We start from the raw sequence: 25239 nt of genomic DNA, 5'->3' as shown, positions 1-25239 counted from the left end.
CCTTCTAATTGCTCTACTTCCCAAAACAATATTAGTAACTCTTCTAAACATAATAATGATCAATCCAATACTAATGTTCATTTTCATAATGATAAAAATAATGACAATTCTTTGTTGAGCATATTAGAAGATTTTATAGATCTTTTAGGATTTAGTGATTTTTGGAAAAATATTGGTAAGAAATGTCTTCCGTTATTGGCATCTATTCTTAAAATTAAATTCATTTTGGCCCCTCATTAGTTCTTTGTTTTCGTCTTAATGCCTACTAACAAAAACAATTTGAACATTTTACAGTGGCATCGCCATAGTATTATTCCAAAAATTGATAGATTAAAAGCCTACATAATAATCTCTATATATAAAAATGAGTTTGCATTTCCTTTGAGGCAATATAACCCACGAACGGTCGATTTGCAAGATTGCCTCACTAATCGATTCGTCTTGAGGTCTGCTGTGTTTATACATACAAAGAGTTAGTGAAATTTAAGGAAAAAATTGAAACATTGTGAAAATTCAATATTGGGGCAAGTTGTGAGGAAACCAAAAAACCCAATACCTTCGCGCAAAAAAATGATCTAGAGTGCGGCGTCGCAAAAAACTCATAAATTGACATTTAGAATAGCACACGGTATACAGAAAACAAGGTAGGCTCGTTGGAAAAATGACACTTCTACACTACAAAAATTCCACACATTTTTATTGGCAAAAATCCATTAATTTAATTCATGATTCTTATTAGTGCACACATAACCACTCTCCACGCGAAGTACAAATATAATCTATAATCAAATAAAATGTATGTGTGGTCTCTAATATGCAGTTATTGAATTTATGTGTGAATTTACAAATTGCATATATTTGGGTCGCCAAATTGCAAAAATTTATGTGTGCGACAAATATATTCAATATAAAGAATTTTTTCGGTGTAATGTGACGCATATTTTATCGCCACATGTTGGAGTACAAAAGTAAGCATGCTGCGACCGTATAGCATCGTCTCGGTCCAGCTTGTGCGAAGATAGCAGTGACGTCACATGTTTACATTCAAACTGAATGTTTACATACGTGATGAGCCTGCCTTGTTTTTTGTATGCCGTGGAATAGCAAAACCCGAGCAACGCAGGGTACGTTCTGCTAGTAATAATATAGCCATTATTTGTAGGTACAGGTAATCTTCGATATAACGTACCCCCGATATAACGTACACTCGATATAACGTCACTCGATATAGTGTACATTCTTCCCCGTTATAGCGTACACTTTAAAAAATAATTTTAATTTGGGTAGTTATTACAAAATAATTTACTTAATTGTTATGATCATTCATGTAGGGATGACATTATTGTTTGGAGTCTAATTTTATCAGCCAGAGGCATTAATTAATGTTTTCATCAGTTTGCACTATCCTCATAATTCTCCCGTGGTATTGGATGATATTGAGTTTATGAGGTGTTAGGCATATTCTATGGACAAATGTCCAGTGGATATTAGTCAAAGTCAGAATTGATGACGGGTTGTTATCAGGTCTAAGTCAGCCAACATCGAGTAAATTATTGGTATTGTAGATCCAGGCTTGAAATGTGTACCAGATTATTATTTAATTATTCCTAGAGGTAATTCCTGGAGGAGTTCCCAAAATAATGTCTGGCGCATTTTGTGGTAGAATTCCTGTAGGAAATTCTACAAGAGTTCGAAAAAGAATTTCCGAATTAATTCTTGAAAAAAAAAATCTGATTAAATTCATGAAGGAATTAAAAAAAATTTAAGAAATTTTCGTAAAGAATTCGTGAAGTAATTTCTGGAGGAATATTTTTTAAAAATCCAATGGAATTTCCAAAGTAATAAAAAAATATTCCGAAGGAGTTTCCTGAATGCATTTTTTATCAATTTCTAAATGAAATAAAAAGGAACTCCAAAGATGAAATTCCTACAGGAATTCCTTCTGAAATATCTTCAAGAACTCCTTCCAGAATTCCTTCTGGAATTGTTCTATCTGAAATTTCTTCTGGATTTTCTTCGGAAGTAGCCCCAGGTAGTTGTTCTTTCGGAAAATGCACCAGTAATTTATTCAAAAATTCCTACAAAAAGCCTTTGAAGATTACTCCAGGAATTTATTTGGCGGTTCCCAAAGGGATTTCTTCAAAACATCCTTCAGAAATGAATCCAGTAATTAGGTCAGGTCCAGACATTAGGTCAATACTTCTACATCGAATTATTTCTTCAATTTCTTTCAAGAAAATACAAAGACCTCCTAAAATTCCTGCGAGAATTCCTTCGGAAAATCCTTGAGCAATACTTTTAGAAATTATTCCAGAAATTTCTCAAAAAATCCTGAGTAATTTCTAAACGAAGTGTTGGTTATGTTATGTGATGAGTGTTGCCAAGAACTTCATGAAAATGCAGTCTAATGCGTGAATTGTTTGTGAATGGCTGGTAGGACTCGTCTTTAGGTATAGGTTTTCCCAGTACTTAGCAGCTGCAGTAGGGCAGAGCATGATTAGCCTCCACCACCCTATAAGACCGCATCCAACCACTCATTATAGTCCTCCAACCCAACACCAAAGGGCCAGAAGCACCTTCGTTAAGTAGTCATTAAGCGGTGTCGTAATTGGGTCCATACTATGAGACGAGGTGACTGACCTGGAAAAGGAGGTCATAACCCTGGGATCCGGTCACCATTCCAAAGTATTTCGAAGCGAACGGATGTTACAAAGTTGGAAGTTGAAGAGTAGAGAAGAAAGTGTGTGGAACAAGAGAAGGCGTTGAGGACAACCCCACTGTTTTTGGGTTGAAAACCCCAGCAAGAACCGCCGTCATTCCCTGGGTCCGTAGTCAGCGTAATCCGGCATTGTTCCCGCCGATAGTCCATCAGCCTTCGTATTGGTCGAGTTGCAACGAAGCAAGCAGCGAGTAAAATCCCCAAGCTACCCCGGCGATACCACCGGTAAGCCCACAGCGAAAAGAGTTGCTTGCTGCCGGGTCGTCGGCCACAGAAGGAAGGAAGGAAGCAGAGGAAGGAACGAAACAGAGTGGTGCAGTGCTGCCAGGAAGAGGGGCTCTAAAGACAGGTTAACTAGCTTTAAGAGAAAGGGAAGACAGAAGTGAATAAAGTGTCGCAAAGTGAAGCTCTGTGGTTTCCCCTGCATTTGATTGCGTGACTTTCCCGTCCGCGAATTGCTTGAGGTGAGCGTGCCGACCCTGAGGCCTTTGGTTCAGGGAGTCTCGGTAAAGCACTGGGCATACTTACCCGATAATTACAAATTCCTGAAGGATTTTTAAATTGAGCTCCTGAAGGAACTTCCGACATTCTTAGATTTCTCCAAGAATTTCTTTAGGCATTGCTTCAAGATTTTCTTCAGAAATTCCCCCAGGGATTTCTTTGAAAAATCCTCCGGAAACAACTTCGGAAATAAATCTAAAAATCATTTTTAAATTCCTCCTCAATGTTTCTTCGAAAATTGAAAGAATCAATTTTGAGAATTACTCCAGAATCTGCCTCAGGAGTTCCTTCGGAATTCAAAACTTCCTCCTTGAATACTTTCGGAAATTCTTCGAATCATTCATTTTGAAATATATTCACGAATTCCTTTTAAACATTCTACGGAAATACCTTCCGAAACTCCTTTAGAAATATCTATGAAAAATATTTTAGTATTTTTCTCGGATATTTCTTCGAAAATTCCTTGGGGGATTCATTCTGGAATTCCTTTACAAATTCGCGTAGGAATTTATTCAAAAGTCGCCTCAGAACTTTTTTTTGGATTTTTTTTGGAATTTATTTAAGAGATCCTTCAGGAATTCCCCCGGAAATCCCAATTGAATTTCTTTCACAAATACCTTACGAAATTTCTTCAGAAATGCCTGTTAGCCTTGAACTTAATTTCCAAATAAAAAAAAAACGTTGAAAGAAATAAAAAAAACAGGATTTTTTAAAAAGTACTCAAGAAGATCCTATAGTACTTTCTCCAGCAAATCTTTTAGAACTTTCTGCAGGAATTTACTTAGGATATTCCTCAGTTTTTTCAGCAACTCTTTCAGAAATTTCTTTGTAATTTCCTCTGGAACTTTCTTTAGAATTTTCTGAATTTCTTTAAACATTTCTGAATAAATTCCTTTAGAATGTTTTTTGGTAATACCAGCGGAAAATCTTTCAGAGAATTCTTTCGTTTTTTAGGAATTGATTTGAGAAATAGTTTGGAAATACCATTTAGAATTTCTTGGAAAATCCCTTTAGGGAACATTTGACTATTTCGTTGAAAATTGCTTCAAACATTCTGTTGGAAATTATCAAAGGAATTTCCGATGAAAAAATTATACATTTATTTCTTTAGACTTTTATTCAGGAACTCCTCTAGAAATTCCTTCGAAAATCTATATAATAAAAAATGAAATGGTCTGTGTTCGTATCCGCATAACTCGAAAACGACTGGATGGATTTTCTTCATTCCTTCGGCAAGTACGTTCGTTATCGTTTGCGACGGGTTTATATGATATTTCCTCATGCGAAAGTTACGAGTAACGTTGAGTAAATCATGAAAAAATAAAATTAAGAATCAACACGCATTTTCGCCTACTATGCAGGACAACGTCTGCCGGGTCGACTAGTTTCAAATAAAATTGATCAAAGTTGGCGTGAGACGTGACGAGATTTTTTTTCAGCATAATGTTGGCGTATATAATAAAATTTTAGTGAAATATTCAATTTGTCGAGTCACGTACCCCATCGTGCCCTAGTTTAAATCCACTAAAAATCGCGGATACTCATTTAATTATTTTCATGCAAAAGGTGCAACGGAAAGCAAGCGTGTGTTTCCTGTGCTTCTTAGTCTTTCATTTCCTATAGATATAAAATGAAGAATTCAATTCTTCAGGTCATTTTTCTTGGTAACGAACAAGATTTTAGGAATTGTTAACAAGAAAAGCTGTTTCACACTGCTAGCTGAGCTTTATATAAAAAATAATATTCGCTCATAAAGTACATGATAGTACAACATTTAAGTAGTGTAGAATGAGGATGATTACTCATGCTTCGGTATAACGTACAATTCGATATAACGTACAACTTTGAAATCGATATGTACGTTATATCGAAGTTTACCTGTATTAATGAAACTTTGGTTCAGGCTAAATCTTTGTGTATCCCTTCGTTAAATATTGTTCGAAAAGATCGTGATACTCCATATGGAGGAGTTTTTATTGGCATTCGTAATAATATTGAATTCAAATATTTAGATATTTGCATGCAGGGTTACTGGAAATCGCATCAAGTATCTCGCATTCACTCATATTTTGCGAACGGAATCGGAAAAGAACGATAAACGATGCATCCCGAATGAACCGCACAAAATATATCTCCCCAAAGCTGACGAGTGAATCCTGTATGAATATGTTTCGTATTTATTCGTACTGCATTAGCTTCGGGATTGATTCATCACCATGTGGTGAGTGACTCCGGTGTGTGCAAAAGTGTTGTACTGTTCGTACTGCTTTTGCATCGGCCTCGATTTATCTCCAGCAGATTTTGGAGATTTGCGATCGGATGCGATGATGATTGGCGATGAGTGGTGATGGCGATAGAAAATTTGAATCATCGCGGTGCGCCGGCAAACATTGCAACGGACAGCAAGCGATGCGGATGGAGAATAATATACCTACCTAGGTATGAGATGTATGGGGCGAGGTTCAAATGATATCGCTGCCCGTCGTAGTTTACCATAGATTACTTATAGCATGACAAATTGAACGTAATTTAATGAACCACCCACTTTGAGCGTGCTCACAGCGGCAAACTAGGAGTTAACTTTCTGAAATGATTATAGCGAAAGGCATCTAAGGTTCGATTTCTCAAAATTAGGCACCTTCATAAAAATTTCTGGCGGTTAACTCATGCTGGCTATTTTGCGCATATACTACAGAGCGCCTGGATGTGGCAGCGGCGGGTAGAAAATCAGCTACTGCCAATAATTCATTATTGCTATATGCCTACGTGTTTATGTAAGTTTCTATTGAGATTGTTATGCGGATATATTTAATACTGGTAAACATGGCTTAGCATTTCTGCATTTCTTATTAAGAACAAAAACAGAGTGTGCTGTGCATCATCCTACCACATTTATCTGTTCAAAGAATTTATTTATTCTAATGCATTGAAGAAATTATGAATTGGGGTAAAACATTACCCAAGATTTCAACGTGATAGCAAAGACATATTCCAATAGGTTTGGCACCAAACGGAAGTCTTAGATTTCTAAAATAGGGCGCGGAATGCTTCTTCCAATTAGTCTTCAGGGAGCCTGTACTAAAAAGGTGGTGCTGTTTGAAATAGATAGCGCCACAACATTGAAAGTATAATTAATTTCCTTGTATGGACAAATCATCCATTCTCACCAACTACGCATTTCATCGATATAAAATTCGGATAAAAAATGCATGAAATATTTAATAGTTTTTTTTCTTTTGTACCACGGACTCATTCTTCAGTTTAAAACGATAAAAGAGCATTAATTGTGTCTCCATACTAAACTCTAGTTATTTACATTAAATTTATTCAATGCTGTTCTCCACATCGTGTGTGTGGAAGGAACATAGAAAATTTACACGGCGTGTGTATGGGGGACCTTTATGACAAAAAAATGAGCATCGCCAAAACTTTCACTACGTGAAAATATAGCTCATTTCGTGACTATTTGAAAAAAATCTACCGAGGGGTCTCGAACAACTTTTTTTTTCTCCCTGAAACGGATCTTTGTATTTGAAGACCAACGATTATTATTTATCGCGTCCCATTTAAAATGAGATTCCTGGATTTTTTTATTCCAATAATCGTATATAAACTCAGGGGTACCGAAATTACCAAGTTATAGTCTAAATTAATAGTTTGTTGGAGCTCAAGCGTCAAAGTGCATGACGAAGCCGAACTCGATATATTTATGTTATCCCCTGCAAACAGCTAAGAAATGCTTGGATGGAGATTATGCTCTGCGTCGTCATCTTATGCACATATACACCCAATTCTTTCCCAAATATATACCAAAATAGAAACTTTGGTGGTAAAAAAATGGTAACTTGGCTTAGAAACCTCGCAGTTAATAACTGTGGAAGTGCTGATTGAACACTCAACTGTGAGGCGGCAATGTCTTTGTGGGGAATTTAATGCCAAAACGAAGAAGGAGAAGTAAAGTAGATACACATAATTCACTTTTTACACTTTTTTTCTGTCATATTTTTGATTGTGTAACTTCAATTTATCACTAAAAACTATCCAACATGCTCATAGAAATCCTTAATACCTCATTCAAATAGAAATAAGATTTCAATTGATGTACGGTAAACAGAGTAGCGCAAAAATGAGTCATGCTAAGTACACAATAAAGGCAAAAATGGAAGTAAAAATCTAGCTTTTAGTTTAAAATAAAATCTCTTCTGATTTCAACAAAAAGTGACATGGGTATTAAAAAAAACTTAAAAATGTGTACTGTATTTTGTCCTAGAGATCATATCGCTGCGATGCATAGTTGATGAGAACGAGTGATTCATCCAGACAAGCAAATTCATTTTACTACAAATGTTGTGGCAAACATACAACTCATTCGAAACGATTATTTTCACTCGAAATTCATTACCAATTTAAAAATTAGTCCACTTTTCATTGTGTTGTCGCATTATTGCTATTTTGCTTTTGGCAATCACTTTCAATAACGTTCAATTATTTGGTCAAGCCGAATACCACCAACATAAAACGCAAACACAAAACTTGGACGATCAGAACCAGAGTAGTTTTAGAAGTTTTTGGAGAAGAGTTTGAATTTTTAGACACAAAAATCGTGCAGAAGGGATGACTCTAATAAAATCTAAATTGCCTAAGAGTTCAGAAAAGTTAACTTGTAAACGAAAATCAATCTCCTGCCCTATGCATCAAATGCATCTTCTTCTAAAAAGACACTTATTTTCATGACTCTTGGTACAACCACCAGACTTTGAAGTAATCGATGAGGTTTACTTTTATTCATCTATCTAGTGGAAAAAATCTAGCTCAACAATGATCAGAAGCGTAATTTAGAAAAGCTTTACTAATTATTAAGCCCCGTTAATATTTATAAAAACTCCATAGAATAAAATGTATTCCTTACTTTCAAAACCAAAAATATCTTTATAAAACCATCCCACATAGAAATGCCGAGGAAATGTCCAACCTAAACATTTCCTAGACCGAACCGGGAATACAACTCAGCCACCTGCAGCATGGTCTTGGCATGCTTATCTCGGTAGTTTAAAATAGTTTGATATTATCTTGGAAATGTTATAAAAAATCATTAGGTTTTCAGAAATCGTTATGTCTTGAATGTAGGAATCCTGTCGTTTTTTGAGCTCAAACAATCAATTTGAAATTTCTCAATTATCTGAAATAATTTCTACGAATTTCGCTAATTTTCATTTAAATCCAAAAAGTATAAAATTGAAACTAAACAAACACTGTTAAAAATATTAGTGGGTTCAACCCTTGCGATGCAGTATGTTTGCTACCCAAATGTTGAACTTAATAATTTTGGCTCCGTCATGCTTTTCCATATTTGAGCCTTTTAAATTAGGTTCAAAATAAAAGAACATGAAGAATATTCATTCCTTGCATTTAATTTATAAAAAATAGTTTAAAAAATAAATGACGAGTCAACTCGTGAGGGACTCGTGACTGGCAGCTGGTATTAGATTAGAATGCAGGTTCCATTTGGAAAGGAAAAAAAAGTTGTTCGGGACCCCCCGGTAGATTTTTTTAAAATACCCAGGAAATGAAAGATAAGAAGCTATATTTTCACGTAGTTGAAATTTTAGCCATGCTCATTTTTTTGTGATAATATTGTTCTACTGAACACGCCGTGTTTACTATATTGAACAGCAGATATAACTAATGTTTATGCTGAACCACATTGTTACAAATATGCAACATCATAACACCACCTGTCACCTGGTAATGTATATTTAGCTGTTGTAGCTGTTGTAGCTGTTGAAATGTTCTAAATGGGCTCAGCAGAATTTTTACTAGAAGACATTCAAAAACCTCAAAGACTTTTTTACTCAAGTCAAATATCGATAGCGAACCAACATGTATTCCTCAAATAACTTAACCTGCATTCAACAAAATGATTTCCGCTCATTTTGTGATGCGTATCGAATAGCCACAGGACAATTTATTGAGGCAGCCTTCACAAAACCAAAAATCCATTTGGTTTGTAAGAACAGATAAGAACCATTTACATAATGGAAGTAAGTTTAGTCTGCAATTCAATAATTTTACGGCGCTAGTGTATGAGCACTGATGGAACTGGGGTACATGCTCCATCACCCACCAAATTGAATGTTTATTCTGAAATTTGATTACCTATATACGCCAATATTGATAATAATCAACAAAACTGCAAAAAAATGTTTTTCATTGATAATGCGTTTTCCGACTAGGACTAGAAAAATGTAACGTGCTTTGTTTTGAGTTGTTTTACGTAAAACCTCATTTTTAAAAATCTTTTATTTATTTTTGTTGTTGCTGAAATTGCGCTTGCAAGGCAGTGGCAAATATATTGCCACCAATGTTGTCCCGCTTGCAAGACAGTGCCAACAATTTTCTAATGTTTTTGAACTGTTTAATGTATAACAAACATACATTCGAGTTTAATACCATGTAAACAGTGTGTTACTGATGTTTTTGTTAATTTATTGTTCAGATTCGCCTCCCTTATAAAGGGTTTAATCGTATAAGATTCGACCCCATTATGTCGTTGCACATACGCTAGCGCTGTCAAGCGGATGCATCCCTAAACTCATCTTCAACTAGAAGCCCTAGATCTCCCAAATAACTTTGATGTAGACTGTATGCGTCTATCTCTTAAGTTTGAAGCGATATAGCAAAAATTCACGCCCAAATGTACTAAATACAAAGCGCATGTTCTCGCGCTTCAAATGTTTCGAAAGGCTAACGCAGAACCTCTAGATTTATATCCATAAGAGAATCCTGTGTAACGCTCCCTACAACTTCCAATCATACCCAATCATCATCACTCGCGATGCGTTTTGGCTATCCATCGCTCGTGATGCAATTAACAAGGAATGCGATGAACACTTTATACGCAAAGCAAGAATCCGTGCAGATACGAATAACTGGTGAGTGCCGTTTGCTTCCAATTTACAGATACTGGTAACTCAGTGATTGGCAAAAGCACGGATGAAAAAGGAAGCCCAAAATATGTGGTTTGGTTCATTGCGTATCGTGCTCTCACGTGTGACGAAGACATACGAACAAAAGTTGTGGTATTCATAACTGAGTGGCATCTCAAGCGAAAGATGATGCTATGTAGGAATCAGTAACCCTGTTTGCATGAATTCACAAATTGAATACATTGTGATTTCATGTAGTTACTCATAATGGTTCGAAATTTTCAATAATTTGTTCGTATATGTATTCCTCCTAGAGCAAACTTTACAATTTCACACTTGAAATTTTTTTGGTTGAAACTCCTCCTCCATTTTATATTCTTGGTGATTTAAAAGCCCATAATTCTGCTTGGGGTAGCGACAAAACCCATGGCAGAGGGTCACTGATTATGGATTTAATAGATGATTTAAATATTCTTAATGATGGCTCATTTACCAGAATTGCTGTTCCTCCTGATCGTCATTCATGAATAGATATATCACTATGTTCTACTTCATTATCCATGAATTCTTTTTGAAAAATAATTGATAATTTAAATGGTAGTGACCATTTGCCTATAATTATTACAATTCATAAAGAGGTTTCTGAAGAGATTATTATTCCTGATATAACTGTGAATGTTGATTGGAATAAATTTTCTGATTTGGTTTCTCGTTCATTAGATAATTTTGACAATTCAGTAGCACCTTTTCAAAATTATAATCTTTTATTAAAGATATTGATCAAATCTTTTCCAATCAATTCTTCCTCCAGAATGGCGTTTTATTAGAGTAGTTCATAGTTAATATTCTTAAGTATGGTAAAGATCCATCGTTAGTAGATAGTCGTAAACCAATAAGCTTATTATAATGTATACGTAAACTTATGGAAAGAATGATTTTGAACCGTTCAGAGTTATGGGCGGAAAAAAATCATTTTTTTTCTTTAACTCAATATGGGTTCAGGAAAGGTCGTAAAACTCGTGATTGTTTTGCATTTTTATCGTCTCAAATTCAATCATCTTTCAATCCAAAACAAGATGTAGTAGCTACATTTCTTGATGTTGCTGGTGCATATGATTCTCATTGATCTGCTTTTCAATAAATTAAATGATCTTAATGTTCCCATTATTATTTCCATTTTTTATATAATTTATTTTCTTTCAAAATAATACATTTCTATCATAATGGCTCTTCCAAATTGATTCGTTATAGTTATTTTGGTCTTCCACAAGGATCTTGTTTGAGTCCTTTTTTACTTAATTTATTCACTAGTGATATCTCATCCATCATTCCTAATGGATCTTATTTAATTCAGTATGCTGATGATAAGGTTTTATTTATCAGTAAAATTAGTAGAAAAGTTATTCGTCATTTCACGCAATGTACTTGACTCGACGAAAACATTCCACTAAAAAAGAGTTAAATAATTTTCTTGAACTGAAAAAAATGCTACTAGTTGAAAAGCAGGCCAAGTTCCAGTTGGAATGTCAAGCCATAGAAGTAGAAGTAAGTAAAAAGGACATGACGCATGCTGGTCCTAATATTCTGTACAGCAAATTCATCATAGTCCGAATGTGAACATTAAGTCAGCCTTCATTAATTGATGCTACAGCGGATTCATAGGAATATTTGTTGGCGATTGTCGAGTCAACATTGAACTCATTATAATCCGAATAAACATTTAATCTTATCCTTATTGAGATGCTTGAGTTCTTATAATACAAACACATGAAAATTATCTCTTGTTACTCGATTTTCGATTCCTAATCCGTTTTTAACACTTGAGTTGTTCAATTAGCCTACTTGAACTGAATACATTTCTGCAAGAAAGCAACGTTCTAAACTGTTCCAAATCAACACTATGTGCACTCCAAACCACAAAGCAGTATAACACTGTTAGCTCTCATGCTCATAAACGGCTAATAGCACTCATATGTTTGAAACAATCAGGCAGTCTGCAGCTCAGCATGTGTTTTACTTTTTTGTTAAGGTGTGACCAACCGGTGTACCGTATAATAATCCCTTCAGGGCGACAACAATGTCGCTGTTCACTTTGCCTCTATTTTTCCAAACCACATTAAAGTAAATCCAGATATCACATTCAACAGTTGTCAGTTGTCACCGCCTGAATTATTTGTAGCCACACCGCCCTCGTGAGTTATCCTTCGAGGCTGTAGTGCGTGCTACTGTATCCTGATTGGGTATCCTTTTGGGTATCACTTCTTTTGGCCACACACAATCTTCAAAGTCCAACGTACCAACCGACGAATCAGTACCGACCGACCACGCGCCACGACGAACAACGAACGAGTGAAATCTCCGGCGGTTACTGACGGACTTTTATAGTTATCACGGTGGCGACCAGTCAGGCGGAATTGCTTCCCGCTGCTGATGGAAAAGGATGAAAATGGAAGTGGTGCGGCAGCTGCCGTTTTCCCCCTTGGCAGACGCAGAAATTGGCGCACTCGATACTACGGCTGATGAAGGCTGGGTCTGGGAAAAAAGGCGCGCAATCCGTGGCGGGCAGACCATCAGGACGAGGACAATGCCAATGTTACTGTTGTCACAAATTTGCACTGATGCAAATACAGCAGAGTTTTGTAATGTTATCTTTTTTATTGCTAAGGTCGGACTATTCACCAGCAATGAGATGTCTGTACTTTGTTGATGGATGGAAATACAGGAGCATTATCATAGTAATTGCTTGTAATAAGCCTTAAATGCTCTTTCGCTGGAACTTTCTGTTTGTTAGTGTTCTGCATTCAAGCATTTGTATTTACTTTCCCTTTCAAATGTTTTATATTGGGCATTAGGTACTATATGGCTACAAATTCATATAAGTGCGTCTTGGAGATAAAAGTCAAATTAGAGCAGATATGCATATAAATTATCTAGGAGTAAACATTAATGACCTTATCACCATCCGTGCTATGGAACTGTTTCTAATTATTTGATGATGCTCTAAGCAAATTTTTATTTAATCGATACTACTACTTTCTAATTTATATAGGTTTATATTAGAAAATGTAGACAACAAAAATATACACCCAACCGTAACCGTATTATGTATAATTACTGGGCGCATACGAAATTGATAGATTCTTTTATAAATATTGTATAAAACCTTACAGTTTTGCAAGCTTTTCTTACGATGCACTATGGGGAAAAGGGTGGCCATTAATCGGAAAATTTACTATCTCAAATTTGTCTAATTTATGTATCATATGAAAGTATATACCCTAGATAAGAGAATCGGAAAATATTGAAGCGCTATTTTAATTCAGTCAAAAGATATGGGCTGGCAAAGTGAAAAAAGCTGATGAAAATTAAGAATCATTCCTTACATTAATTTGTATGTTATGAAGTCAATTTTTCTCCAAATATAAGGTTTTATAAACAACTAGTCGACCCGGCAGACGTTGTTCTGCGTAGTAGGCAAAAATGTTGTTGTGAACTGCCCATGCGCAATTTCTTTACGATTCTTAATTCTAGTTTTTCACGATTTACTCAACCTTACTCGTGATTTTTACATGTGGAAATGACATATAAACCCATCGGAAACGATAACGAACATATTTGCTGAAGGAATGAAGACAATCCATCCATCCGTTTTTCCAGTTATGCGGATACGAACACAGACCATTTCATTTTTATTATATAGAAGATTTCAAAGCTTAAAACCTTAGCTTTTCGATAGTTTCCCGGGCAGAAGCCATGAACAGAATAACAAACCATGATATGGACTTGATTGATATGAGAGATAAAAGAACAGGCAACAATATCAAAAATTTGCACCGAAATATCATTCAAATATCAATATATGCTATGGATAAGAACAAACCAATGGCACTTGATATTGATCACTTATTACAAATAGCATAGCTTGATCTGCTCATGATAGTTTAGTGCAAAATATTGATGTTGTCGTCTGATCTTTTATCTCTTATATCAATCATGTCAATATCTCATTTTGCTATCGTATCAACATTTGATATTGTTGAGCTATTTTCGTCTACTCGGGTTGGTTTGCTTTGCACGCAAAGATTATTATCAAAAAGTTGTATAAGAGAACTTTAATTATCATAATTCTCGCTATAAAATGGTCCCGCAAACCCAATGTCCCCAAATGTCCCCTCATCTGTGGATGGGGATCGAAATATAACCCTAGTACCACCTTTTAGTGAGTGATTTGCTTGCGCATATTTGCGCTTTTACGAGAACGCTGCAATCAAAGTTTGATAATAATGGATAAAAATCACAAAAGCATTAGGATTACTACTCCTGGCCACGCCCATCTTCACCGTAACGTGGAAGGGGAAGGAAGTGTTAGTGTAGTACTTACTTAACGAGAGGCCACCGACTCAGCGACACCCTCATAAGTACCACGGAGTTGGATATTGGGGAAGGTATTGGGAAGGTTGGATCAGGATTTGCCTGTAGCTGACAATGTGACCGTGGTAGATCTTACACCGTAACACACCACGCAAAGGTGTCTACCCAGCGTTACGGGGTAATCTGTGACTGAAATCGTGTTTTTAGCGCACTTATTTACCTTTATTATGTGATTTAGCGTAATGCCGTCTTCGAGACATTTTATCAGTTATCGATGCGCTTCTTTGGAGATATTCAACCTTATGATCAATTCCCCTAAAAGTGAGATGATATTTTTTTTTTCCACTATACAACTATAAGGTATATGTATTCGCGAGAGTTGTGGCAAAAAATCTTATGAAAAACTTCGTCGAAGACACCAAGTTCGTTATTTCATTACTTTTGGAGATATATTGCATTTATGTCAACAAGCTTTGAACATGTTCGACGTAAAAGCATACAAGCATATGGAGACGCAAGGTGCATTTGTTCATCAACTCTTGTGATGAGAGATTGATTTCTGCCTTGCCAGAAAGTAATGCTTCAAAGGGGGGCCAGTGCACAACGCACCCTCGAGGTTAGCTGCGTGTCCTTGCAGCACCGAACATCGTAACTCGCTTTTTTAGAAGAACACCATGGTATCGTGCCAGCGCGTTGCCGGCTTTCCAGGTGGCCTTACCACGCCCTATGTCCTCGGAAGGTGGGAAGGGTCGACTTCGCGCCTGCTTCCCTCTGCACGACTGGTATCAAGAATGATGATGCCGCGTGCACCCCAAATTGACCTTTCTGCGATAGGACCTATTCGCCAGCACACAGAGGGACTTGCCGACGTGAGGCCTACGCCTGCCCCAGCCTTGACGAGGACCCCTTTCCGTCCTCGGGCTCGGAACCCGCCCGGTTGACCGACGCCGCGATAGCGACGATACCATGTTGTTCTTCGCGCGGCCACTTGTTCGATAAAAGGATCGAGTTCGACCACAGAGCATGACCACCGGTATGACCCATGAAGCCGACTCCGATCCCTTGGAACACCTCTTATTTGCGCCTGAACTAGCCATCCTTGAGTCCACACGCCACCTTCTGTGTAGCTCCGAGACGATTTGGGCGATAGCCGATAAAACGGCGTTCCAGCCAACTTCATCTTTACACATCCTCCGAACTAGGTTGTCCGGGGTAGTGTCCAGACCACATGTGGCAAGCATGTGGTCACGCATTGCGCGGAAACGTGAGCACACGAACAACACGTGTTCCACCGTTTCCTCTAAACCTGCGCACACCAAACACTCGGGCGAGGCCGAGCAAGCCAGCTGCGTTACCTGCACTTTGATTTTGCAGCACGCTTAAACGCCGGGCACATCGAACCCCCCATGGGGTACTTGCTGTTCACAGCTTTGCTGGAACAAATCAAACAATTGGGAGGGTTCGTGCAGCATTGTGCCTTATGTCCCTCCAATCCGCAGCGTCGGCAGAGATTGCTTCCGTCAGGGCCTTTGCAGTCCCATTGCTTGTGCCCTGGTTCCAGGCACTTGAAGCAAACATCTGGTTGCTCGTATATGCGCACAGGGCATACCGACCATCCCACCTTGACGCTCCCTAACTTGACTACCTTGGAGGCGTCCGCTGCAGATAGCCGAACCAATGCTACCTGCGTCCCTGCCGGACCTTTCCGCAGCCGGACCTTTCCTAACCGGCTGCGGTGGGCGTCTCCACTTCACACTGTCACCGCAGTGCCGTGACGAGCTCTTCGACTTTAGTGATCTCGTCCAGGTCATTAACCCTTAGATTCACCTCCGTCGTGAGTGCCCTCACCTTGACCGTCTCGCCTAGGACCTCCTCCGCCAACTTCTTGTAGGCGGCGCCCTTTTGCGAGACGCCCCGCTTCAGCTCGAGTATCATCTCGCCCATCCAGGTACGTCTTATTCGACGTACGTCGGCGCCGAGTTCGCCGAGCTTGACGTCACTCCTCATCGCCTCCAAAACATCCGAGTACTTAGCCTCGTCCGCCGTGATGACTAGGGCATCGCCCCTGGAGCGATTGGCGCCTACCCTAGACTTCTTGCTACCCTCATTCGCCTGGGCCTTCTTTTCGGCCCTTGACGTCTTCGGTTTCCTCTTGTTCTGGACCAGGGTCCAGGAGGCGTCATCCCCCTCTATTTCCCTGGTCTGGTGCGGCTGAGAACTTTCAGCCTGCTGTAACCCCTTACCACCGTCTTTCCTGAGTGGACGGACCTTTCCAGGTTCTTCCTCCCCTGGTTTTGGAGGTACTTGACCGGGGTTCAGCTTCCCAGCCCCACTACCCTTGTTCGGGGTAGTAACCCTCCGGACAGACTATGGGATGGTGCAAAGGTACAGCAAACTTCATTGGAATCGATCGCAGAGCAGTAGTGGAGGCTTTTGTCCAACTAAAGAGGAGGCGACGAGGATAGGCTTAATCATTAACTCTACCAAAACAAAGTACATGGTGGCAGGTAGAGATAGAGGAAGACCTAGTGGTGTTTGTGCAGAGGTAGTGGTTGACTGGGATTTGTTTGATGTTGTTGAAGATTTTGTTTACCTTGAAACGCTTGTGACATGTAACAATGACGTTAATTCTACATGGAAATTTTATTTTGCTGCCAAGAAGATTTTACCCAACTAAGGCCATTAATTCCTTCAAACTACAGAACACAGACTAAGTCTGATACCGATTCCTAACATCGATCATCCCACTTCAGAACTGGATTTTATTGATCCTATTAGATTCCAAAGGCATTTCTAGGAACTCTATGGATATTTAGCAAATCCCAAAATCTACTTCTTCTTGATATACTTTACAAGCGGTCGTAAAGAACCTTCAGCATTTTTGATGGGCTTCCTGTCTGTTACACAGTACACATTGGCGTAAATAAGGGGGGGTAGGGGGGGTAGGGGGGGCTTAGCCCTTCCTAGAAAAAAAATAGCCCCCCCTAGGATTTGATAAGTTAGTTATTAGTGATTATTAGTTTTCAACATATAGCATAATGAGTTACCGAAAAAGTTTGAAGACTAAAGAGTTATCTCTCATATTCACTCTATCATACTTAATGAAATGAGAGGAAAAAAATAGCTTGTTTCTGAATTCTGAGATAGATTCCCATCAGCATCCGGGAAGGATTCTCATCAGAATCCGAGAAGAATTCTCACTTTAATCTCTAAATAATTCTTTTCGGATTCATCGAAGTATTCCAATCGCAATCCAGAAGAATTCCTACTGGATTCTTTCCAGTATTGTTAAGCAATACCCTTGGGAATCTGTGAAAAATACCCTTTAAAATCCATGGAGGATTTGCTTTAGAATCTCTCGTTGATTTGCTCCGGAATATCTCCAGATTCGTTTTAAGATGGGTTTAGGAATTCCTTGACAAATCAGAATCCTTCGGCGATTTGCTTCGTAATCCTTTGAAGGTTTCATTCGGAGTCTCTGGACGTTTTGCAAATGATCTGCGTTAGGATCTCTAGACAATAAGGAATCCGGCTGACGATTAGCTTCAGAATCCCACGAAGAATTGCTTCAGAATCATTCGACGTTTCGTTTCGGAATACATCGACGGTTTGCTTCAGAATTTCTCATAGATTTTGTTCAGAGTCCCTGAACGAAATTTTTTTGGAACCATTCGATGATTTGCTTCGAAATCCTTTGATGATTTGTATCGGAATCCCTCAACGATTTGCTTCAACATCCTTAGAGGATTCCCTTCGGGATCGCTGGAGGATTCTTTTCGAAATAACTGAAGTATTAATTCGGAGTCGCTCGACGATTTGCTTCGAAGTCCTTCGACGGATTGCTTCGGAATCTTTCAACGATATGCGTCTCCATCCCTGGAACATTGCTCATGAAATACCTGGAACCATCATATTGGAATTCCTGGAGGTTTTCGACGAAATCCCTGGAATATTCCCCTTCAAATTCCTGAAATATTCCCGTCGAAATTCCTGGAGGGTGAAGGATTCCTGCTACATTCTCGTCGGAATCCTTGAAATTTTTCCGTTGGAATTCCTGAAACATTCCCTCCGAAATCTCTGGTGGATTCCCTTCATGATCCCTGGAGGCTCCCATCGGTATTCTCGTCGAAATATCTAGAGATTTCCGTCATTTCGAGTCCCTGGAACATTCCAGTCAGGATCACTAAAGGGTTCTCATCGGAATTCTCGGCGGAATCCATGGAAAGTTGCACTATTTTTTTTCATTTGAGGTGCCTGCCTGATGCTAGTCGAGCGCAATTAAACATAGACTGTGAGTTGTTGCTCACACGTGCACACGTGCACGTGCTTGAGAAAAGTGAATAATATGAATGAGTGTGATGGATCTGCAATTGTCTTAGGTGGTTGGACTGCATTTGTCACATTACTGCTGATAACTTGATGAGATGTTAAAATGTTCGAGAATTTTCAAAAAGAGGGTCAATTTCGAGAAAAAATATAAAGGGGATATAGCCCCCCCTAGGCATCGGAGGTAGTTACGCCAATGACATTACATAAAGTCAACAATAGTAAAAAGCCATAAGAAAATTTCAAAACTTCTAAGAGGAAAACCTTGCAATTCAGATAAACTTCCTGAATATCTGAATATTATTATTTGATACATTTTTGAACCACTAAACGTTTTAATCGTATTTTTTAGGTAAGATTTAAGTTGTTCTATAAATGTAAAATTTGCGCATTATATTTCCGTTAGCAAGAGAGGAGCACTCAAAGAGGCTTTTTTTTTCTTTGTCTGTCATATAGAGCTCGGACCTAGTTGATCCATCTCGCTCCCAATGAAGCTTTCGCCAAAGGCGCTGGAAGTCTGGAAGTCGATTACTTTACATCGACATCTTACTTCAATACCGAATTTTCAGACGAGCTTAGTGATCTTGTGGCAACCACCTCTGCCTTATAAGCAGGAGGTCGTGGGTTCAAATCCAGGCTCGTCCCTTCCCTACCAGTTGGTCATAACAAAATTGTATTACAATTATATCAATATGTGTTAAAAATAATAGTATACGCATTATTTTTTTTTATTAATTATCTGCCCCGGGTGAAGAAAAGAAAATGGAATGGCCGTCATAACATGATTATAACACAATGTGATATAATAATTATGAATAGCAATACTTGTAACACAAACAGTGATAACTTTGTTCTTTGTTCAATAACATAATTTGTAATAATTTTAGTTATTTTCATCACTTTTCGTGTAACACATTGATTTATGTTTTTGTTCAATTAAAAACATATTTAGTAACGTTTATGTTAAAACTAGAAGAAATTTTGTTACAATTTGTGTTATTTTAAGTACAAGTAATACATGTTTTATAACAATCTCTGTTATGAAAATGGCTCTAACAGAATAACAAATTCCTATATAAATCTGTTGCCATCTACTGGACGGGTTTCCTAATTTGTATTTTTATCTTAGTTCTTTCTATGTTTCACGTTCTACCAAAACGATTCCTACACCCCGGAAATAATTATAACGCATTCGCTGATTTTCATGCAAAATGGTCATGTTTGAGGATCAAAATCTCGATCTCTAGCGACTAGATTGAGGACATTTTCGGCATCCCAGCCTAAAATGATCCAAATTTTCAAATAAAGATTGTTTTCCTTTCTCGTACAACAAAGTTGTACCGAAAGGCTATAGGATTACTCCAAAAAAACAACTTTTGATAGAAAGCTCGGAGACCCATAGTGTTATATTCCGATCGACTAAGTTCTGGGTTTTTGTATGCATGTTTACTGAAAAGAAATGCTTTAGATGGAAATAATTATAAAGCCACCACTTTTATATAAAACTGCATACAAGTTGCCACAATTGTGCCTTTTCAGTAAACATGCATATAAAAACAATCATTAATTGAAAAGTTAGGTCATCTTAGGCTGCCAAAAATGTCCTCAATCTTATCGCTAGTAATCGAGATTTTGATTCTCAAACTTGACCATTTTGTATGAAAATCAGCGAATTATAACGCATGTGCATTATTTCCGGGGGTGTACTGTTATAAACCTTCCACACTAAAAATTCCAAAACCTCCCGTTGCACCAATAAGAGTTCACTGCATCATTGTTAAGTAGGAGTCCAACTAACCATTCTTGCCCCTTCCTCAGCATTCGCAAAGACGTGGCCAGGAGGGATCTCGAATATTGGAGAGTGCATTGCTTGCATCTAATAGATAGTTATTAGTCCCTAATCGTAATCTGCGATAAGGGATGAGAGTGATGCTACTCTCATACAATAGTCCAGACCTGTACCACCTATGATTGAATCGCCTACTTTGAGCGTGCTTACAGCGACACACTAGGAGTTAACTTTCGGAAATCAGTATGGCAAAAGGCATCTAAAGTTTAATATCTCTTGTACACCGCCAAAGTCCTCCTCGAGCTTTTTCCATGTTTCATGTCCGTAGAGGAAAACCAGTCTTATTAGCGTCTTGTACATGACCCATTTGGTGCGGTGGCGAATCTTTTTTGACCGCAGTTTCTTCTGGAGCCCGTAGTAGGCCCGACTTCCACAGATGATGCGCCTTCGTATTTCACGACTAATATTGTTATCAGCCGTTAGCAAGAATCCAAGGTAGACGAATTCCTCGAGCACCTCGATGGTATCACAGTCTATCGTAACACTGTTTCCCAGGAGGGCCCTGTCGCACTCGGTTCCGCCCACAAGCATGTATGTACATTGTCTTCGATGAACTCACAGCACCACCAATCAAACTTTTGCTGCTTCACGTTTCAGGCGGGTGTACAGTTCTGCCACCTTTGCAAATGTTCGGCCGACAATGTCCATGTCATCCGCGAAACAAATAAATTGACTGGATCTGTTGATTATCGTACTCCGGCTGTTACACCCGGCTCTCCGCATGACACCTTCTAGCGCAATGTTGAATAACAAGCACGAAAGTCCATTACCTTGTCTTAGTCCCCGGCGCGATTCGAACGCAATGGAGTGTTGGCCCGAAATATTTCCACAGTTTTGCACACCATCCACCGTTGCTTTGATCAGTCTGGTGACAGAAAAATATATTAAGCTCTTTTAGTGGAATGTATTAAACCGTCCAAGACGAATTAAGTACTGTCCATTTAATTCCACCAGTTAATTTTCGTTATCTTTGCAGATACGTATTTCGACCACACAGTTGTGGTCGAAATACGTATCTGCAATGATAACGAAAATTAACTGGTGGAATTAAATGGACAGAACTTAATTCGTCTTAGACGGTTCAGTCTGGTGAGCCAGGGAAACTGTTTTCGTCCATAATTTTCCATAGATCTACGCGGTCTATACTGTCGTATGCCGCAATGAAATCAATGAACAGATGGTGCGTTGGGACCTGGTGTTCACGCATTTTTGAAGGATTTGCCGTACAGTAAAAATTTGGTCCGTTGTTGAACGGCCGTCAACGAAGCCGGCTTGATAACTTCTCACGAACTCATTCACTATTGGTGACAGACGTCGGAAGATGATCTGGGATATCACTTTGTAGGCGGCATTAAGGATGGTGATCGCTCGAAAGTTCTCACACTCCAGCTTGTTGTCTTTCTTGTAGATGGGGCATATGACCCCTTCCTTCCACTCCTCCGGTAGCTGTCCAGTTTCCCAGATTCTGACTATCAGTTTGTGCAGGCAAGTGACCAGCTTATCCGGACCCATCTTGATGAGCTCAGCTCCGATATCATCCTTACCAGCTGCTTTTGTTGGATGTCAACCTTAACCTCCCTCAAGGTGAAAGTTGGTTGGCTTCCATCGTCCGCTGAACTGAAGTAGTCATCTCCGTAGGGACGTAGGACTACTTCGTTTCTTCTCAATACACTCAAATTAATCGACTAATTATTTCTATGTGCAGAAGTCGCATAGACTTGGTCTATGATTCCACTTATTAGTTTCAAATGCAAGTCATACAAAATATGTGCAAAACTATTGAATGCTAATGTTATTTATTTTAAGTGCAGACCAATGATTATCAATCTATAATCCAACACATAAAATTCATCATGTAGCGCTTGAGTGAAACAAGCCGACGAAACACAAAATTGCAAAAAAAAAACAAGATCAGAAAACTAGAAAATTCTAGAAAACAGTTTTAAATTATATTCTGCGGTATGATCAACGGATTGCACTATGCTGCATAATACGTCGAGGTTAGTAGACATTCAAATTATTCATAATGAAAACATGCGTGTTCAAACTTTTTGTGTGGCATTAGGAATGACTTTCGATTATGTTTTCAGAATGCTAACCGGTGGCGAAAATGTTACACAGCAGGTTATTGGTTCCTGACTGCAGCACACGATGGGTTATCTATTTCCGATGCTTTGCCGGAGGTTTCACTAGTGTTCATCCGGAAAATCAATCATTTTGAAAAATGCTGTTGAAATATTACAGCAAACCCTGGTTGAACACAAGGCAGTCCATATTATGATGAACTTTCAGTCGAACTTGATCTGGATGGAAATGATGCGATAAGATACAGGAGCGTAACAAGCTCAATAAAAGAATGATTTATATATAAACTTATTATTTAAAAACAACTAAAGTAACATCCAATTTCATTTGCGTAGTTCATGTTTATATACCTGTTATTATACCTTTTGAAAAGTATGTGCAATACTAATAAATATTTACCGAACGAATCATCATATGTTTTATGTGCAGCGCTTATGTGAATTGTAATACATTCGCACATAAAATTCATGATGATAGAATCAACACCATTTCATGAGCACCGCACATATTATTTAAAAGTGAAAGCAACTGGTCCTGTTTTAAGTGCATTGCACATATATGTAATATGCACTTTTTTCTGAGTGTAGAAAACAGTTTTAAATTATATTCTGCGGTATGATCAACGGATTGCACTATGCTGCATAATACGTCGAGGTTAGTAGACATTCAAATTATTCATAATGAAAACATGCGTGTTCAAACTTTTTGTGTGGCATTAGGAATGACTTTCGATTATGTTTTCAGAATGCTAACCGGTGGCGAAAATGCTACACAGCAGGTTATTGGTTCCTGACTGCAGCACACGATGGGTTATCTATTTCCGATGCTTTGCCGGAGGTTTCACTAGTGTTCATCCGGAAAATCAATCATTTTTGAAAAATGCTGTTGAAATATTACAGCAAACCCTGGTTGAACACAAGGCAGTCCATATTATGATGAACTTTCAGTCGAACTTGATCTGGATGGAAATGATGCGATAAGATACAGGAGCGTAACAAGCTCAATAAAAGAATGATTTATATATAAACTTATTATTTAAAAACAAATAAAGTAACATCCAATTTCATTTGCGTAGTTCATGTTTATATACCTGTTATTATACCTTTTGAAAAGTATGTGCAATACTAATAAATATTTACCGAACGAATCATCATATGTTTTATGTGCAGCGCTTATGTGAATTGTAATACATTCGCACATAAAATTCATGATGATAGAATCAACACCATTTCATGAGCACCGCACATATTATTTAAAAGTGAAAGCAACTGGTCCTGTTTTAAGTGCATTGCACATATATGTAATATTTTTTCTGAGTGTAGAAATGGAGCAGAAAGACAAGCACTAAACAAATGATACGGGTATACAACAAAAGTTCAATGTAATGGACGCAGTAGTTTATTCCGAATAAAAAAAGGTATATAAAAAGAATGACAGAGGGGGGAGAGAGGTGTCTAAAAATCTAAAGAATTAGTGAACATAATATTTGAATCACCTTTCTATGTTCCTACTCGTGTCCGTTGTTTCGCACTAAGAGTCGTTGCCTTAGTAAATTAGTCCGTATTTTTTTCATTGTCAGATTCTCAAATAATTGTTTTGGAAACAGTAGGTTGTTGGCCCTATTTTCCCTATTCACCGGAATGGGGCTTCAATCTTAGATATTCCGGGAAATAACATTTCTCATTCATCTGCTGGATGCTAGAACAGACGCTTGTGGAGCCGCACCTCCTTGGTGAACAGACGCTCGTTCAGTCGGGTCAAATTTGTTTAATGGCATATCCCACATGGCCGTAGGACTAGGCTTAGGCTTTGACAAAAAGCCTGTACAAAAATAATTTTACAACATATACATAAAATCGATAAGAAAGAACAATGGGTGAATATTTTCTGATTGTTTTGTTATATCAATTCTTGGGACTGGAGAACTAATGTAAAATCAAGATCAATTGTCACTTTTTTTCCAGAAGTAAAATTAAAAGGTAAAGGAAAAAAGAAAAAAAAAATTGGATGCCTGGTGAGAAATGAAAATGTATAAATAGAATAGAGGAGAGCGGGATTGTGGTGTTAGCATACCGTATTTTTTTATTTAATTTTTAACTATAATGTTGAGAGAGTAATTTTCTTAGGAAAATACTTCTCTCCATCATTGCATAGTAAAGTTATAAAATAACAATATTTAAATTTTTAAATAATAAATCTAAAGGCCAAACTGAAAGTGAGTTTCGAAGTTTCGAAGGAATAATATACAGTCCCATCCCGATTTTGGCAACACCCGTTTTTGTCTACCCCCGATTTTGGCAACATTTTCTTCCCGATTTTGGCAACGACCTCGAAAATATTTTTTAATACTTTTTAGAGCTAAAACTCTTTTATAATTATGTAATATGATAAAAAAAACCAAAAGTGAATGTCATTAAGGTTTATATGCGTACTATGGGCTCTGTACGAATAGTGGGCACTTT

The 25239-nt window shown here is 38.0% G+C and overlaps 1 protein-coding gene across 5 annotated transcripts in view; it reads right to left on the bottom strand.

The window, feature by feature from the left end:
• LOC134212722 (atrial natriuretic peptide receptor 1) overlaps positions 1-12475 on the bottom strand; it is a 96393-nt gene extending 83918 nt beyond the window's left edge. Inside the window, exon 1 of one of the 5 annotated variants that reach the window (XM_062690813.1) lies at positions 12444-12475. The gene's annotated coding sequence lies outside the window, so the exon portion shown is untranslated. Of the gene's footprint in view, positions 1-12163 lie in introns of all 5 variants that reach the window. The other 4 variants (XM_062690812.1, XM_062690815.1, XM_062690811.1 and 1 more) reach the window with 4 other exon arrangements.
• Between the last annotated feature and the right edge of the window lie 12764 nt (positions 12476-25239).

This window comes from Armigeres subalbatus, chromosome 2, assembly GCF_024139115.2.
Source record: "Armigeres subalbatus isolate Guangzhou_Male chromosome 2, GZ_Asu_2, whole genome shotgun sequence".
NCBI lineage: Eukaryota > Metazoa > Arthropoda > Insecta > Diptera > Culicidae > Armigeres > Armigeres subalbatus.
This window is presented reverse-complemented; position numbering and strand designations above follow the sequence as displayed.